This window comes from Schistocerca serialis, chromosome 4, assembly GCF_023864345.2.
Source record: "Schistocerca serialis cubense isolate TAMUIC-IGC-003099 chromosome 4, iqSchSeri2.2, whole genome shotgun sequence".
In the NCBI taxonomy this organism is placed as follows: Eukaryota; Metazoa; Arthropoda; class Insecta; order Orthoptera; family Acrididae; genus Schistocerca; species Schistocerca serialis.
In genome coordinates, this window is record NC_064641.1 from 935,977,168 (window position 1) to 935,992,520 (window position 15,353).

The window sequence follows — 15,353 nt, forward strand, 5'->3', positions numbered from 1 at the left end:
TGGACTCACAGGAGAGGTTCAAATCATAGACAGTTAGAGTGTCAGTCCTCTGGTTCTTAAGTCGGCATTGTGCCTTTTGTATTAAATTCGGATGTAATTTCTGTGTTTCATCGTCAATAAGAAGGTCCAAGGGATACGGTAAACCTGAAGTGAAGCATCGGAATCTAAAACTGGACTCACAGGAGAGTTTCAAATCATGGAAAGTTAGAGTGTCAGTCCTCTTGTACTTAAGACGGCATTGTGTCTTTTGAATTCAATTCCGATGCAAATTCTGTGTTTCATCGTCAATAAGAAGTTACAAGGTATACAGTAAACCTGAAGTGAAGCATCGGAATCTAAAACTGGACTCACAGGACATGTTCAAATCATAGAAAGTTAGAGTGTCAGTCCTCTTGTACTTAAATCGGCATTGTGCCTTTTGTAATAAATTCGGATGCAATTTCTGTGTTTTCGTCTATAAGAAGGTCCAAGGGATACAGTAAACCTGAAGTGAAGCATCGGAATCTAAAACTGGACTCACAGGAGAAGTTCAAACCATAGAAAGTGAGAGTGTCTGTCCTTTTGTACTTAATTCGTCATTGTGCCTTTTGTATTAAATTCGGAGGAAATTTCTGTGTTTCATCGTCAATAAGAAGGTCCAAGGGGTACAGTAGACCTGAAGTGAAGCATCGGAATCTAAAACTGGACTCACAGGAGAGTTTCAAATCATAGAAAGTTAGAGTGTCAGTTCTCTTGTACTTAAGTCGGCATTCTGCGTTTTCAATTAAATACCTACGCAATTCCTGTGTTTCATCGTCAATAAGAAGTTCCAAGGCATACAGTCTACCTGAAGTGAAGCATCGGAATCTAAAACTGGACCCACAGGACAGATTCAAATCATAGCAAGTTTGAGTGTCAGTCCTCTTGAACTAAAATCGGCATTGTGCCTTTTCTACTAAATTCGGATGCAATTTCTGTGTTTCACCGTCAATAAGTAGGTCCAAGGGATACAGTAAACCTGAAGTGAAGCATCGGAATCTAAAACTGAACTCACAGGAGAGTTTCAAATCATAGAGAGTTAGAGTGTCAGTCCCCTTGTACTTAAGACGGCATTGTGCCTTTTGTATTAAATTCGGATGCAAATTCTGTGTTTCGTCGTCAATAAGAAGGTCCGAGGGATGCAGTAAACATGAAGTGAAGCATCAGAATCAAAACTAGACTCTAAGGAGAGGTTCAAATCAAAGAAAGTGAGTGTGTCAGTCCTCTTGTACTTAAGTCGGCATTGCGCCTTTTGTATTAAATTCGGTTGCAATTTCTGTGTTTCATCGTCAATAAGAAGGTCCAAGGGATACAGTAATTCTTAAGTGAAGCATCGGAATCTAAAACTGGACTCACAGGAGAGGTTCAAATCATAGAAAGTTAGTGTTAGTCCTCATGTACTTAAGTCGGAATTGTGCCTTTTCAATTTAATTCCGTTGCAATTTCTGTGTTTCATCGTCAATAACAAGTTCCAAGGTGTACTGTAAACCTGAAGTGAAGCATCGGAATCTAAAACTGGACTTTCAGGAGAGGTTCAAATCATATAAAGTGAGAGTGTCAGTCCTGTTGTACTTAAATCGGCATTGTGCCTTTTGTATTAAATACGGATGCAATTTCTGTGTTTCATCGTCAATAAGAAGTTCCAAGGTACACAGTAAACCTGAAGTGAAGCATCGGAATCAAAACTGGACTCACAGGAGAGGTTCAAATCATTGAAAGTTAAAGTGTCAGTCCGCTTGTGCTTATGTTGGCATTGTGCCTTTTGTATTAAATTCGGTTGCAATTTCAGTGTTTGATCGTCAATAAGAAGGTCCAAGGGATACAGTAAACCTTAAGTGAAGCATCGGAATCTAAAACTGGACTCATAGGAGAGTTTCAAATCACAGAAAGTTAGAGTGTCCGTCCTCTTGTACTTAAGTCGGCGTTGTGCCCTTTGTATTAAATTCGGAAGCCATTTACGTTTTTCATCGTCAATAAGAAGTTCCAAGGCATACAGTCTACCTGAAGTGAAGCATCGGAATCTAAAACTGGACTCACAGGACAGGTTCAAATCATAGAAAGTTTGAGTGTCAGGCCACTTGTACTTAAGACGGCATTGTGTTTTTTGTATTAAATTCGAATGCAAATTCTGTGTTTCATCGTCAATAAGAAGGTCCGAGGGATACAGTAAACATGAAGTGAAGCATCGGAATCAAAACTGGACTCACAGGAGAGGTTCAAATCATAGAAAGTGAGTGTGTCAGTCCTCTTGTACTTAAGTCGGCATTGTGCCTTTTGAATTTAATTCCGTTGAAATTTCTGTGTTTCATCGTCAATAAGAAGTTCCAAGCGATACAGTAAACCTGAAGTGAAGCATCGGAATCTAAAACTGGACTCACAGGAGAGGTTCAAATCATATAAAGTGTGAGTGTCAGTCCTCTTGTACTTAAATCGGCATTGTGCCTTTTGTATTAAATACGGATGCAATTTCTGTGTTTCATCGTCAATAAGAAGTTCCAAGGTACACAGTAAACCTGAAGTGAAGCATAGGAATCTAAAACTGGACTCACAGGAGAGGTTCAAATCATTGAAAGTTAGAGTGTCAGTCCGCTTGTGCATATGTCGGCATTGTGCCTTTTGTATTAGATTCGGATGCATATTCTGTGTTTCATCGTCTAAAAGAAGGTCCAAGGGATACAGTAAACCTGAAGTGAAGCATCGGAATCTAAAACTGGACTCACCAGAGAGGTTCAAATCATAGAAAGTGATAGTGTCGGTCCTCTTGCATTTAAGTCGGCATTGTGCCTTTTGTATTATATTTGGATGCAATTTCTATGTTTCATCGTCAATAACAAGGTCCATGGGAGACAGTAAACATGAAGTAAAGCATCGAAATCTAAAACTGGACTCACAGGAGAGGTTCAAACCATAGACAGTTAGAGTGTCAGTCCTCTGGTTCTTAAGTCGGCATTGTGCCTTTTGTATTAAATTCGGAAGTAATTTCTGTGTTTCATCGTCAATAAGAAGGTCCACGGGATACGGTAAACCTGAAGTGAAGCATCGGAATCTAAAACTGGACTCACAGGAGAGTTTCAAATCATGGAAAGTTAGAGTGTCAGTCCTCTTGTACTTAAGACGGCATTGTGTCTTTTGAACTCAATTCCGATGCAAATTCTGTGTTTCATCGTCAATAAGAAGATACAAGGTATACAGTAAACCTGAAGTGAAGCATCGGAATCTAAAACTGGACTCACAGGACAGATTCAAATCATAGCAAGTTTGAGTGTCAGTCCTCTTGAACTAAAATCGGCATTGTGCCTTTTCTATTAAATTCGGATGCAATTTCTGTGTTTCACCGTCAATAAGTAGGTCCAAGGGATACAGTAAACCTGAAGTGAAGCATCGGAATCTAAAACTGAACTCACAGGAGAGTTTCAAATCATAGAGAGTTAGAGTGTCAGTCCCCTTGTACTTAAGACGGCATTGTGCCTTTTGTATTAAATTCGGATGCAAATTCTGTGTCTCGTCGTCAATAAGAAGGTCCGAGGGATGCAGTAAACATGAAGTGAAGCATCGGAATCAAAACTAGACTCTAAGGAGAGGTTCAAATCAAAGAAAGTGAGTGTGTCAGTCCTCTTGTACTTAAGTCGGCATTGCGCCTTTTGTATTAAATTCGGTTTCTATTTCTGTGTTTCATCGTCAATAAGAAGGTCCAAGGGATACAGTAATCCTTAAGTGAAGCATCGGAATCTAAAACTGGACTCACAGGAGAGGTTCAAATCATAGAAAGTTAGTGTCAGTCCTCATGTACTTAAGTCGGCATTGTGCCTTTTCAATTTAATTCCGTTGCAATTTCTGTGTTTCATCGTCAATAACAAGTTCCAAGGTGTACAGTAAACCTGAAGTGAAGCACCGGAATGTAAAACTGGACTCACAGGAGAGGTTCAAATCATATTAAGTGAGAGTGTCAGTCCTGTTGTACTTAAATCGGCATTGTGCCTTTTGTATTAAATACGGATGCAATTTCTGTGTTTCATCGTCAATAAGAAGTTCCAAGGTACACAGTAAACCTGAAGTGAAGCATCGGAATCAAAACTGGACTCACAGGAGAGGTTCAAATCATTGAAAGTTAAAGTGTCAGTCCGCTTGTGCTTATGTCGGCATTGTGCCTTTTGTATTAAATTCGGTTGCAATTTCTGTGTTTCATCGTCAATAAGAAGGTCCAAGGGATACAGTGAACCTTAAGTGAAGCATCGGAATCTAAAACTGGACTCATAGGAGAGGTTCAAATCATAGAAAGTTAGAGTGTCCGTCCTCTTGTACTTAAGTCGGCGTTGTGCCCTTTGTATAAAATTCGGAAGCCATTTACGTTTTTCATCGTCAATAAGAAGGTACAAGGGATACAGTAAACCTGAAGTGAAACATCGGAATCTAAAACTGAACTCACAGGAGAGGTTCAAATCATTGAAAGTTAGAGTGTCAGTCCGCTTGTGCTTATGTCGGCATTGTGCCTTTTGTTTTTGATTCGGATGCAATTTGTGTGTTTCATCGTCAAGAATAAGGTCCAAGGGATACAGTGGACCTGAAGTGAAGCATCGGAATCTAAAACTGGGCTCACAGGAGAGATTCAAATCATAGAAAGTTAGAGTGTCAGTTCTCTTGAACTTAAGTCGGCATTGTGCGTTTTGAATTTAATTCCTACGCAATTCCTGTGTTTCATCGTCAATAAGAAGTTCCAAGGCATACAGTCTATCTGAAGTGAAGCATCGGAATCTAAAACTGGACTCATAGGACAGGTTCAAATCATAGAAAGTTTGAGTGTCAGGCCACTTGTACTTGAGACGGCATTGTGTTTTTTGTATTAAATTCGAATGCAAATTCTGTGTTTCATCGTCAATAAGAAGGTCCGAGGGATACAATAAACATGAAGTGAAGCATCGGAATCAAAACTGGACTCACAGGAGAGGTTCAAATCATAGAAAGTGAGTGTGTCAGTCCTCTTGTACTTAAGTCGGCATTGTGCCTTTTTAATTTAATTCCGTGGCAATATCTGTGTTTCATCGTCACTAAGAAGTTCCAAGCGATACAGTAAACCTGAAGTGAAGCATCGGAATCTAAAACTGGACTCACAGGAGAGGTTCAAATCATTTAAAGTGTGAGTGTCAGTCCTCTTGTACTTAAATCGGCAATGTGCCTTTTGTATTAAATACGGATGCAATTTCTGTGTTTCATCGTCAATAAGAAGTTCCAAGGTACACAGTAAACCTGAAGTGAAGCATAGGAATCTAAAACTGGACTCACAGGAGAGATTCAAATCATTGAAAGTTAGAGTGTCAGTCCGCTTGTGCTTATGTCGGCATTGTGCCTTTTGTTTTAGATTCGGATGCAATTTCTGTGTTTCATCGTCAAGAATAAGGTCCAAGGGATACAGTAGACCTGAAGTGAAGCATCGGAATCTAAAACTGGGCTCACAGGAGAGATTCAAATCATAGAAAGTTAGAGTGACAGTCCTCTTGTACTTAAGTCGGCATTGTGCCTTTTGTATTAATTTCGGATGCAATTTCTGAGTTTCTTCGTCAATAAGAAGGTACAAGGTATACAGTAAACCTTAAGTGAAACATCGGAATCTAAAACTGGACTCACCAGAGAGGTTTAAAACATAGAAAGTTAGTGTCAGTCCTCATGTACTTAAGTCGGCATTGTGCCCTTGAATTTAATACCGTTGCAATTTCTGTGTTTCATCGTCAATAAGACGTTCCAAGGTGTACAGTAAACCTGAAGTGAAGCATCGGAATCTAAAACTGGACTCACAGGAGAGGTTCAAATCATATAAAGTGAGAGTGTCAGTCCTCTTGTACTTAAATCGGCATTGTGCCTTTTGTATTAAATTCGGATGCAATTTCTGTGTTTCATCGTCAATAAGAAGCTCCAAGGTACACAGTAAACCTGAAGTGAAGCATCGGAATCTAAAACTGGACTCACAGGACAGGTTCAAATCATTGAAAGTTAGAGTGTCAGTCCGCTTGTGCTTATCTCGGCATTGTGCCTTTTGTATTAGATTCGGATGAAATTTCTGTGTTTCATCATCGAAAAGAAGATCCAAGGGATACAGTAAACCTGACGTGAAGCATCGGAATCTAAAACTGGGCTCACAGGAGAGTTTCAAATCATAGAAAGTTAGAGTGTCAGTCCTCTTGTACTTAAGTCGACATTGTGCCTTTTGTATTAAATTCGGATGCAATTTCTGTTTTTCATCGTCAATAAGAAGCTCCAAGGTACACAGTAAACCTGAAGTGAAGCATCGGAATCAAAACTGGACTCAAAGGAGAGGTTCAAATCATTGAAAGTTAAAGTGTCAGTCCGCTTGTGCTTATGTCAGCATTGTGCCTTTTGTATTAGATTCGGATGCAATTTCTTTGTTTCATCGTCAAAAAAAAGGTCCAAGGGATACAGTAAACCTGAAGTGAAGCATCGGAATCTAAAACTGGGCTCACAGGAGAGTTTCAAATCATAGAAAGTTAGAGTGTCAGTCCTCTTGTACTTAAGTCGGCATTGTGCCTTTTGTATTAAATTCAAATACCATTTCTGAGTTTCTTCGTCAATAAGAAGGTCCAAGGTATACAGGAAACCTGAATTGAAGCATCGGAATCTAAATCCGGACTCACCGGAGAGGTTCAAATCATAGAAAGTCAGAGTGTCAGTCCTCTTGTACTTAAGTCGGCGTTGTGCCCTTTGTATTAAATTCGGAAGCCATTTATGTGTTTCATTGTCAATAAGAAGGTACAAGGGATACAGTAAACCTGAAGTGAAGCATCGGAATCTAAAACTGGACTCACAGGACAGGTTCATATCATAGAAAGTTAGAGTGTCAGTCCTCTTGTACTTAAGTCGGCATTGTGCCTATTGTAATAAATTCGGATGCAATTTCTGTGTTTCATCGTCAAAAAGAAGGTCCAAGGGATACAGAAGACCTGAAGTGAAGCATCGGAATCTAAAACTGGGCTCACAGGAGAGTTTCAAATCATTGAAAGTTAGAGTGTCAGTCCGCTTGTGCTTATGTCGGCATTGTGCCTTTTGTATTAGATTCGGATGCAATTTCTGAGTTTCTTCGTCAATAAGTAGGTACAAGGGATACAGTAAACCTGAAGTGAAGCATCGGAATCTAAAACTGGACTCACAGGAGAGGTTCAAATCCTTGAAAGTGAGTGTGTCAGTCCTCTTGTACTTAAGTCGGCATTGTGCCTTTTGTATTAAATTCGGATGCAATTTCCGTGTTTCATCATCAATAAGAAGTTCCAAGGTACACAGTAAACCTGAAGTGAAGCATCGGAATCTAAATCCGGACTCACCGGAGAGGTTCAAATCATAGAAAGTCAGAGTGTCAGTCCTCTTGTATTTAAGTCGGCATTGTGCCTTTTGTATTAAATTTGGATGCAATTTTTATGTTTCATCGTCAATAACAAGGTCCATGGGAGACAGTAAACATGAATTAAAACATCGGAAGCTAAAACTGGACTCACAGGAGAGGTTCAAATCATAGAAAGTTACAGTGTCAGTCCTCTTGTTCTTAAGTCGGCATTGTGGATTTTGTATTAAATTTGGATTCAATTTCTGTGTTTCATCGGTAATAAGAAGGTCCTAGGGATACGGTAAACCTGAAGTGAAGCATCGGAATCTAAAACTGGACTCACAGGAGAGTTTCAAATCATGGAAAGTTAGAGTGTCAGTCCTCTTGTACTTAAGACGGCATTGTGTCTTTTGAATTCAATTCCGACGCAAATTCTGTGTTTCATCGTCCATAAGAAGTTAAAAGGTATACAGTAAACCTGAAGTGAAGCATCGGAATCTAAAACTGGACTCACAGGACAGGTTCATATCATAGAAAGTTAGAGTGTCAGTCCTCCTGTACTTAAATCGGCATTGTGCCTATTGTAATAAATTCGGATGCAATTTCTGTGTTTTCGTCTATAAGAAGGTCCAAGGGATACAGTAAACCTGAAGTGAAGCATCGGAATCTAAAACTGGGCTTACAGGAGAAGTTCAAACCTTAGAAAGTGAGATTGTCAGTCCTCTTGTACTTAATTCGTCATTGTGCCTTTTGTATTAAATTCGAAGGAAATTTCTGTGTTTCATCGTCAATAAGAAGGTCCAAGGGGTACAGTAGACCTGAAGAGAAGCATCGGAATCTAAAACTGGACTCACAGGAGAGTTTCAAATCATAGAAAGTTAGAGTGTCAGTTCTCTTGTACTTAAGTCGGCATTGTGCGTTTTGAATTTAATTCCTACGCAATTCCTGTGTTTCATCGTCAATAAGAAGTTCCAAGGCACACAGTGTACCTGAAGTGAAGCATCGGAATCTAAAACTGGACTCACAGGACAGGTTCAAATCATAGAAAGTTTGAGTGTCAGTCCTCTTCATCTAAAATCGGCATTGTGCCTTTTGTATTAAATTCGAATGCAATTTCTGTGTTTCATCGTCAATAAGAAGGTCCAAGGGGTACAGTAAACCTGAAGTGAAGCATCGGAATCTAAAACAGAACTCACAGGAGAGTTTCAAATCATAGAGAGTTAGAGTGTCAGTCATCTTGTACTTAAGTCGGCATTGTGCCTTTTGCATTAAATTCGGATGCAATTTCTGTGTTTCATCGTCAATACGAAGGTCCAAGGGGTACTGTAGACCTGAAGTGAAGCATCGGAATCTAAAACTGGACTCACAGGAGAGTTTCAAATCATATAAAGTGAGATTGTCAGTCCTCTTGTACTTAAATCGGCATTGTGCTTTTGTATTAAATACGGATGCAATTTCTGTGTTTCAGCGTCAACAAGATGTTCCTAGGTACACAGTAAACCTGAAGTGAAGCATCGGAATCTAAACTGGGCTCACAGAGAGTTTAAATCATAGAAAGTTAGAGTGTCAGTCCTCTTGTACTAAAGTCGGCATTGTGCATTTGTATTAAATTCGGATGCAATTTCTAAGTTTCTTCGTCAATAAGAAGGTCCAAGGTATACAGGAAACCTGAAGTGAAGCATCGGAATCTAAAACTGGACTCACAGGAGAGGTTGAAATCATAGAAAGTGAGAGTGTCAGTCCTCTTGTATTTAAGTCGGCATTGTGCCTTTTGTATTAAATTTGGATGCAATTTCTATGTTTCATCGTCAATAACAAGGTCCATGGGAGACAGTAAACATGAAGTAAAGCATCGGAACCTAAAACTGGACTCACAGGAGAGGTTCAAATCATAGAAAGTGAGTGTGTCAGTCCTCTTGTACTTAAGTCGGCATTGTGCCTTTTGTATTAAATTCGGATGCAATTTCTGTGTTTCATCGTCAATAAGAATGTCCAAAGGGATACGGTAAACCTAAAGTGAAGCATCGGAATCTAAAACTGGACTCACAGAAGAGTTTCAAATCATGGAAAGTTAGAGTGTCAGTCCTCTTGTACTTAAGACGGCATTGTGTCTTTTGAATTCAATTCCGATGCAAATTCTGTGTTTCATGGTCAATAAGAAGTTACAAGGTATACAGTAAACCTGAAGTGAAGCATCGGAATCTAAAACGGGACTCACAAGACAGGTTCAAAACATAGAAAGTTAGAGTGTCAGTCCTCTTGTACATAAATCGGCATTGTGCCTTTTGTAATAAATTCGGATGCAATTTCTGTGTTTTCGTCTATAAGAAGGTCCAAGGGATACAGTAAACCTGAAGTGAAGCATCGGAATCTAAAACTGGACTCGCAGGAGAAGTTCAAACCATAGAAAGTGAGAGTGTCAGTCCTCTTGTACTTAATTCGTCATTGTGCCTCTTGTATTAAATTCGGAGGAAATTTCTGTGTTTCATCGTCAATAAGAAGGTCCAAGGGGTACAGTAGACCTGTAGTGAAGATTCGGAATCTAAAACTGGACTCACAGGAGAGTTTCAAAGCATAGAAAGTTAGAGTGTCACTTCTCTTGTACTTAAGTCGGCATTGTGCGTTTTGAATTTAATTCCTACGCAATTCCTGTGTTTCATCGTCAATAAGACGTTCCAAGGCATACAGTCTACCTGAAGTGAAGCATCTGAATCTAAAACTGGACTCACAGGAGAGATTCAAATCATAGAAAGTGAGTGTGTCAGTCCTCTTGTCCTTAAGTCGGCATTGTGCCTTTTGTATTAAATTCGGTTGCAATTTCTGTGTTTCATCGTCAATAAGAAGGTCCGAGGGATACAGTAAACCTTAAGTGAAGCATCGGAATCTAAAACTGGACTCACAGGAGAGTTTCAAATCATAGAAAGTTAGTGTCAGTCCTCATGTACTTAAGTGGCATTGTGCCTTTTCAATTTAATTCCGTTGCAATTTCTGTGTTTCATCGTCAATAAGAAGTTCCACGGTGTACAGTAAACCTGAAGTGAAGCATCGGAATCTGAAACTGGACTCACAGGAGAGGTTCAAATCATATAAAGTGAGAGTGTCAGTACTCTTGTACTTAAATCGGCATTGTGCCTTTTGTATTAAATTCGGATGCAATTTCTGTGTTTAATCGTCAATAAGTAGTTCCAAGGTACACAGTAAACCAGAAGTGAAGCATCGGAATCTAAAACTGGACTCACAGGAGAGGTTCAAATCATTGAAAGTTCGAGTGTCAGTCCGCTTGTGCTTATGTCGGCATTGTGCCTTTTGTATTAGATTCGGATGCAACTTCTGTGTTTCATCGTCAAAAAGAAGGTCCAAGGGATACAGTAAACCTGAAGTGAAGCATCGGAATATAAACTGGGCTCACAGGAGAGTTTCAAATCATAGAAAGTTAGAGTGTCAGTCCTCTTGTACTTAAGTCGCCATTGTGCTTTTTGTATTAAATTCGGATTCAATTTCTGAGTTTCTTCGTCAATAAGAAGGTCCAAGGTATACAGGACACCTGAAGTGAAGCATCGGAATCTAAAACTGGACTCATAGGAGAGGTTCAAATCATAGAAAGTTAGAGTGTCCGTCCTCTTGTACTTAAGTCGGCGTTGTGCCCTTTGTATTAAATTCGGAAGCCATTTATGTTTTTCATCGTCAATAAGAAGGTTCAAGGGATACAGTAAACCTGAAGTGAAGCATCGGAATCTAAAACTGGACTCACAGGAGACGTTCAAATCATAGAAAGTGAGTGTGTCAGTCCTCTTGTACTTAAGTCTGCATTGTGCCTTTTGTTTTATATTCGGATGCAATTTCTGTGTTTCATCGTCAATAAGAAGTTCCAAGGTGTACAGTAAACCTGAAGTGAAGCATCGGAATCTAAAACTGGACTCACAAGAGAGGTTCAAATCATAGAATGTGAGAGTGTAAGTCCTCTTGTACTTAAGTGGACATTGTGCCTTTTGTATTAAATTCGGATGCAATTTCTGTGTTTCATCGTCAATAAGAAGGTCCAAGAGATACAGTTAACCCGAAGTGAAGCATCGGAATCTAGAACTGGACTCACAGGAGAGTTTCAAACTATAGAAAGTTAGAGTGTCAGTCCTCTTGTACTTAAGACGGCACTGTGCCTTTTGTGTTAAATTCGGATGCAATTTCTGTGTTTCATCGTCAATTAGAAGGGCCAAGGAATACAGTAAACCTGAAGTGAAGCACCGGAATCAAAAACTGGACTCCCAGGAGAGGTTCAAATCTTAGAAAGTTAGATTGTCTGTCCTCTTGTACTTAAGTCGGCATTGTGCCTTTTGAATTTAATTCCGATGCAATTTCTATGTTTCATCGCCAATAAAAAGTTAAAAGGTATACAGTAAACCTGAAGTGAAGCATCGGAATCTAGAGTTGGACTCACAGGAGAGGTTCAAATCATAGAAATTTAGAGTGTCAGTCCTCTTGTACTTAAAACGGCACTGTGCCTCTTGTATTAAATTCGGATGAAATTTTTGTGATTCATCGTCAATAAAAAGGTCCAAGGGATACAGTAAACCTGAAGTGAAGCATCGGAATCTAAATCCGGACTCACCGGAGAGGTTCAAATCATAGAAAGTCAGAGTGTCAGTCCTCTTGTATTTAAGTCGGCATTGTGCCTTTTGTATTAAATTTGGATGCAATTTCTATGTTTCATCGTCAATAACAAGGTCCATGGGAGACAGTAAACATGAATTAAAACATCGGAAGCTAAAACTGGACTCACAGGAGAGGTTCAAATCATAGAAAGTTAGAGTGTCAGTTCTCTTGTACTTAAGTCGGCATTGTGCGTTTTGAATTTAATTCCTACGCAATTCCTGTGTTTCATCGTCAATAAGAAGTTCCAAGGCACACAGTGTACCTGAAGTGAAGCATCGGAATCTAAAACTGGACTCACAGGACAGGTTCAAATCATAGAAAGTTTGAGTGTCAGTCCTCTTCAACTAAAATCGGCATTGTGCCTTTTGTATTAAATTCGAATGCAATTTCTGTGTTTCATCGTCAATAAGAAGGTCCAAGGGGTACAGTAAACCTGAAGTGAAGCATCGGAATCTAAAACAGAACTCACAGGAGAGTTTCAAATCATAGAGATTTAGAGTGTCAGTCATCTTGTACTTAAGTCGGCATTGTGCCTTTTGTATTAAATTCGGATGCAATTTCTGTGTTTCATCGTCAATACGAAGGTCCAAGGGGTACAGTAGACCTGAAGTGAAGCATCGGAATCTAAAACTGGACTCACAGGAGAGTTTCAAATCATAGAAAGTTAGAGTGTCAGTTCTCTTGTACTTAAGTCGGCATTGTGCCTTTTCTATTAAATTCGGTTGCAATTTCTGTGTTTCATCGTCAATAAGAAGGTCCAAGGGATACAGTAAACCTGAAGTGAAGCATCGGAATCTAAAACTGGACTCACAGGAGAGTTTCAAATCATATAAAGTGAGATTGTCAGTCCTCTTGTACTTAAATCGGCATTGTGCTTTTGTATTAAATACGGATGCAATTTCTGTGTTTCAGCGTCAACAAGATGTTCCTAGGTACACAGTAAACCTGAAGTGAAGCATCGGAATCTAAACTGGGCTCACAGAGAGTTTAAATCATAGAAAGTTAGAGTGTCAGTCCTCTTGTACTAAAGTCGGCATTGTGCATTTGTATTAAATTCGGATGCAATTTCTAAGTTTCTTCGTCAATAAGAAGGTCCAAGGTATACAGGAAACCTGAAGTGAAGCATCGGAATCTAAAACTGGACTCACAGGAGAGGTTGAAATCATAGAAAGTGAGAGTGTCAGTCCTCTTGTATTTAAGTCGGCATTGTGCCTTTTGTATTAAATTTGGATGCAATTTCTATGTTTCATCGTCAATAACAAGGTCCATGGGAGACAGTAAACATGAAGTAAAGCATCGGAACCTAAAACTGGACTCACAGGAGAGGTTCAAATCATAGAAAGTGAGTGTGTCAGTCCTCTTGTACTTAAGTCGGCATTGTGCCTTTTGTATTAAATTCGGATGCAATTTCTGTGTTTCATCGTCAATAAGAATGTCCAAAGGGATACGGTAAACCTGAAGTGAAGCATCGGAATCTAAAACTGGACTCACAGAAGAGTTTCAAATCATGGAAAGTTAGAGTGTCAGTCCTCTTGTACTTAAGACGGCATTGTGTCTTTTGAATTCAATTCCGATGCAAATTCTGTGTTTCATGGTCAATAAGAAGTTACAAGGTATACAGTAAACCTGAAGTGAAGCATCGGAATCTAAAACTGGACTCACAGGACAGGTTCAAAACATAGAAAGTTAGAGTGTCAGTCCTCTTGTACATAAATCGGCATTGTGCCTTTTGTAATAAATTCGGATGCAATTTCTGTGTTTTCGTCTATAAGAAGATCCAAGGGATACAGTAAACCTGAAGTGAAGCATCGGAATCTAAAACTGGACTCGCAGGAGAAGTTCAAACCATAGAAAGTGAGAGTGTCAGTCCTCTTGTACTTAATTCGTCATTGTGCCTCTTGTATTAAATTCGGAGGAAATTTCTGTGTCTCATCGTCAATAAGAAGGTCCAAGGGGTACAGTAGACCTGTAGTGAAGATTCGGAATCTAAAACTGGACTCACAGGAGAGTTTCAAACCATAGAAAGTTAGAGTGTCAGTTCTCTTGTACTTAAGTCGGCATTGTGCGTTTTGAATTTAATTCCTACGCAATTCCTGTGTTTCATCGTCAATAAGACGTTCCAAGGCATACAGTCTACCTGAAGTGAAGCATCTGAATCTAAAACTGGACTCACAGGAGAGATTCAAATCATAGAAAGTGAGTGTGTCAGTCCTCTTGTCCTTAAGTCGGCATTGTGCCTTTTGTATTAAATTCGGTTGCAATTTCTGTGTTTCATCGTCAATAAGAAGGTCCAAGGGATACAGTAAACCTTAAGTGAAGCATCGGAATCTAAAACTGGACTCACAGGAGAGTTTCAAATCATAGAAAGTTAGTGTCAGTCCTCATGTACTTAAGTGGCATTGTGCCTTTTCAATTTAATTCCGTTGCAATTTCTGTGTTTCATCGTCAATAAGAAGTTCCACGGTGTACAGTAAACCTGAAGTGAAGCATCGGAATCTGAAACTGGACTCACAGGAGAGGTTCAAATCATATAAAGTGAGAGTGTCAGTACTCTTGTACTTAAATCGGCATTGTGCCTTTTGTATTAAATTCGGATGCAATTTCTGTGTTTAATCGTCAATAGGAAGTTCCAAGGTACACAGTAAACCAGAAGTGAAGCATCGGAATCTAAAACTGGACTCACAGGAGAGGTTCAAATCATTGAAAGTTCGAGTGTCAGTCCGCTTGTGCTTATGTCGGCATTGTGCCTTTTGTATTAGATTCGGATGCAACTTCTGTGTTTCATCGTCAAAAAGAAGGTCCAAGGGATACAGTAAACCTGAAGTGAAGCATCGGAATCTAAAACTGGGCTCACAGGAGAGTTTCAAATCATAGAAAGTTAGAGTGTCAGTCCTCTTGTACTTAAGTCGCCATTGTGCTTTTTGTATTAAATTCGGATTCAATTTCTGAGTTTCTTCGTCAATAAGAAGGTCCAAGGTATACAGGACACCTGAAGTGAAGCATCGGAATCTAAAACTGGACTCATAGGAGAGGTTCAAATCATAGAAAGTTAGAGTGTCCGTCCTCTTGTACTTAAGTCGGCGTTGTGCCCTTTGTATTAAATTCGGAAGCCATTTATGTTTTTCATCGTCAATAAGAAGGTTCAAGGGATACAGTAAACCTGAAGTGAAGCATCGGAATCTAAAACTGGACTCACAGGAGACGTTCAAATCATAGAAAGTGAGTGTGTCAGTCCTCTTGTACTTAAGTCTGCATTGTGCCTTTTGTATTATATTCGGATGCAATTTCTGTGTTTCATCGTCAATAAGAAGTTCCAAGGTGTACAGTAAACCTGAAGTGAAGCATCGGAATCTAAAAC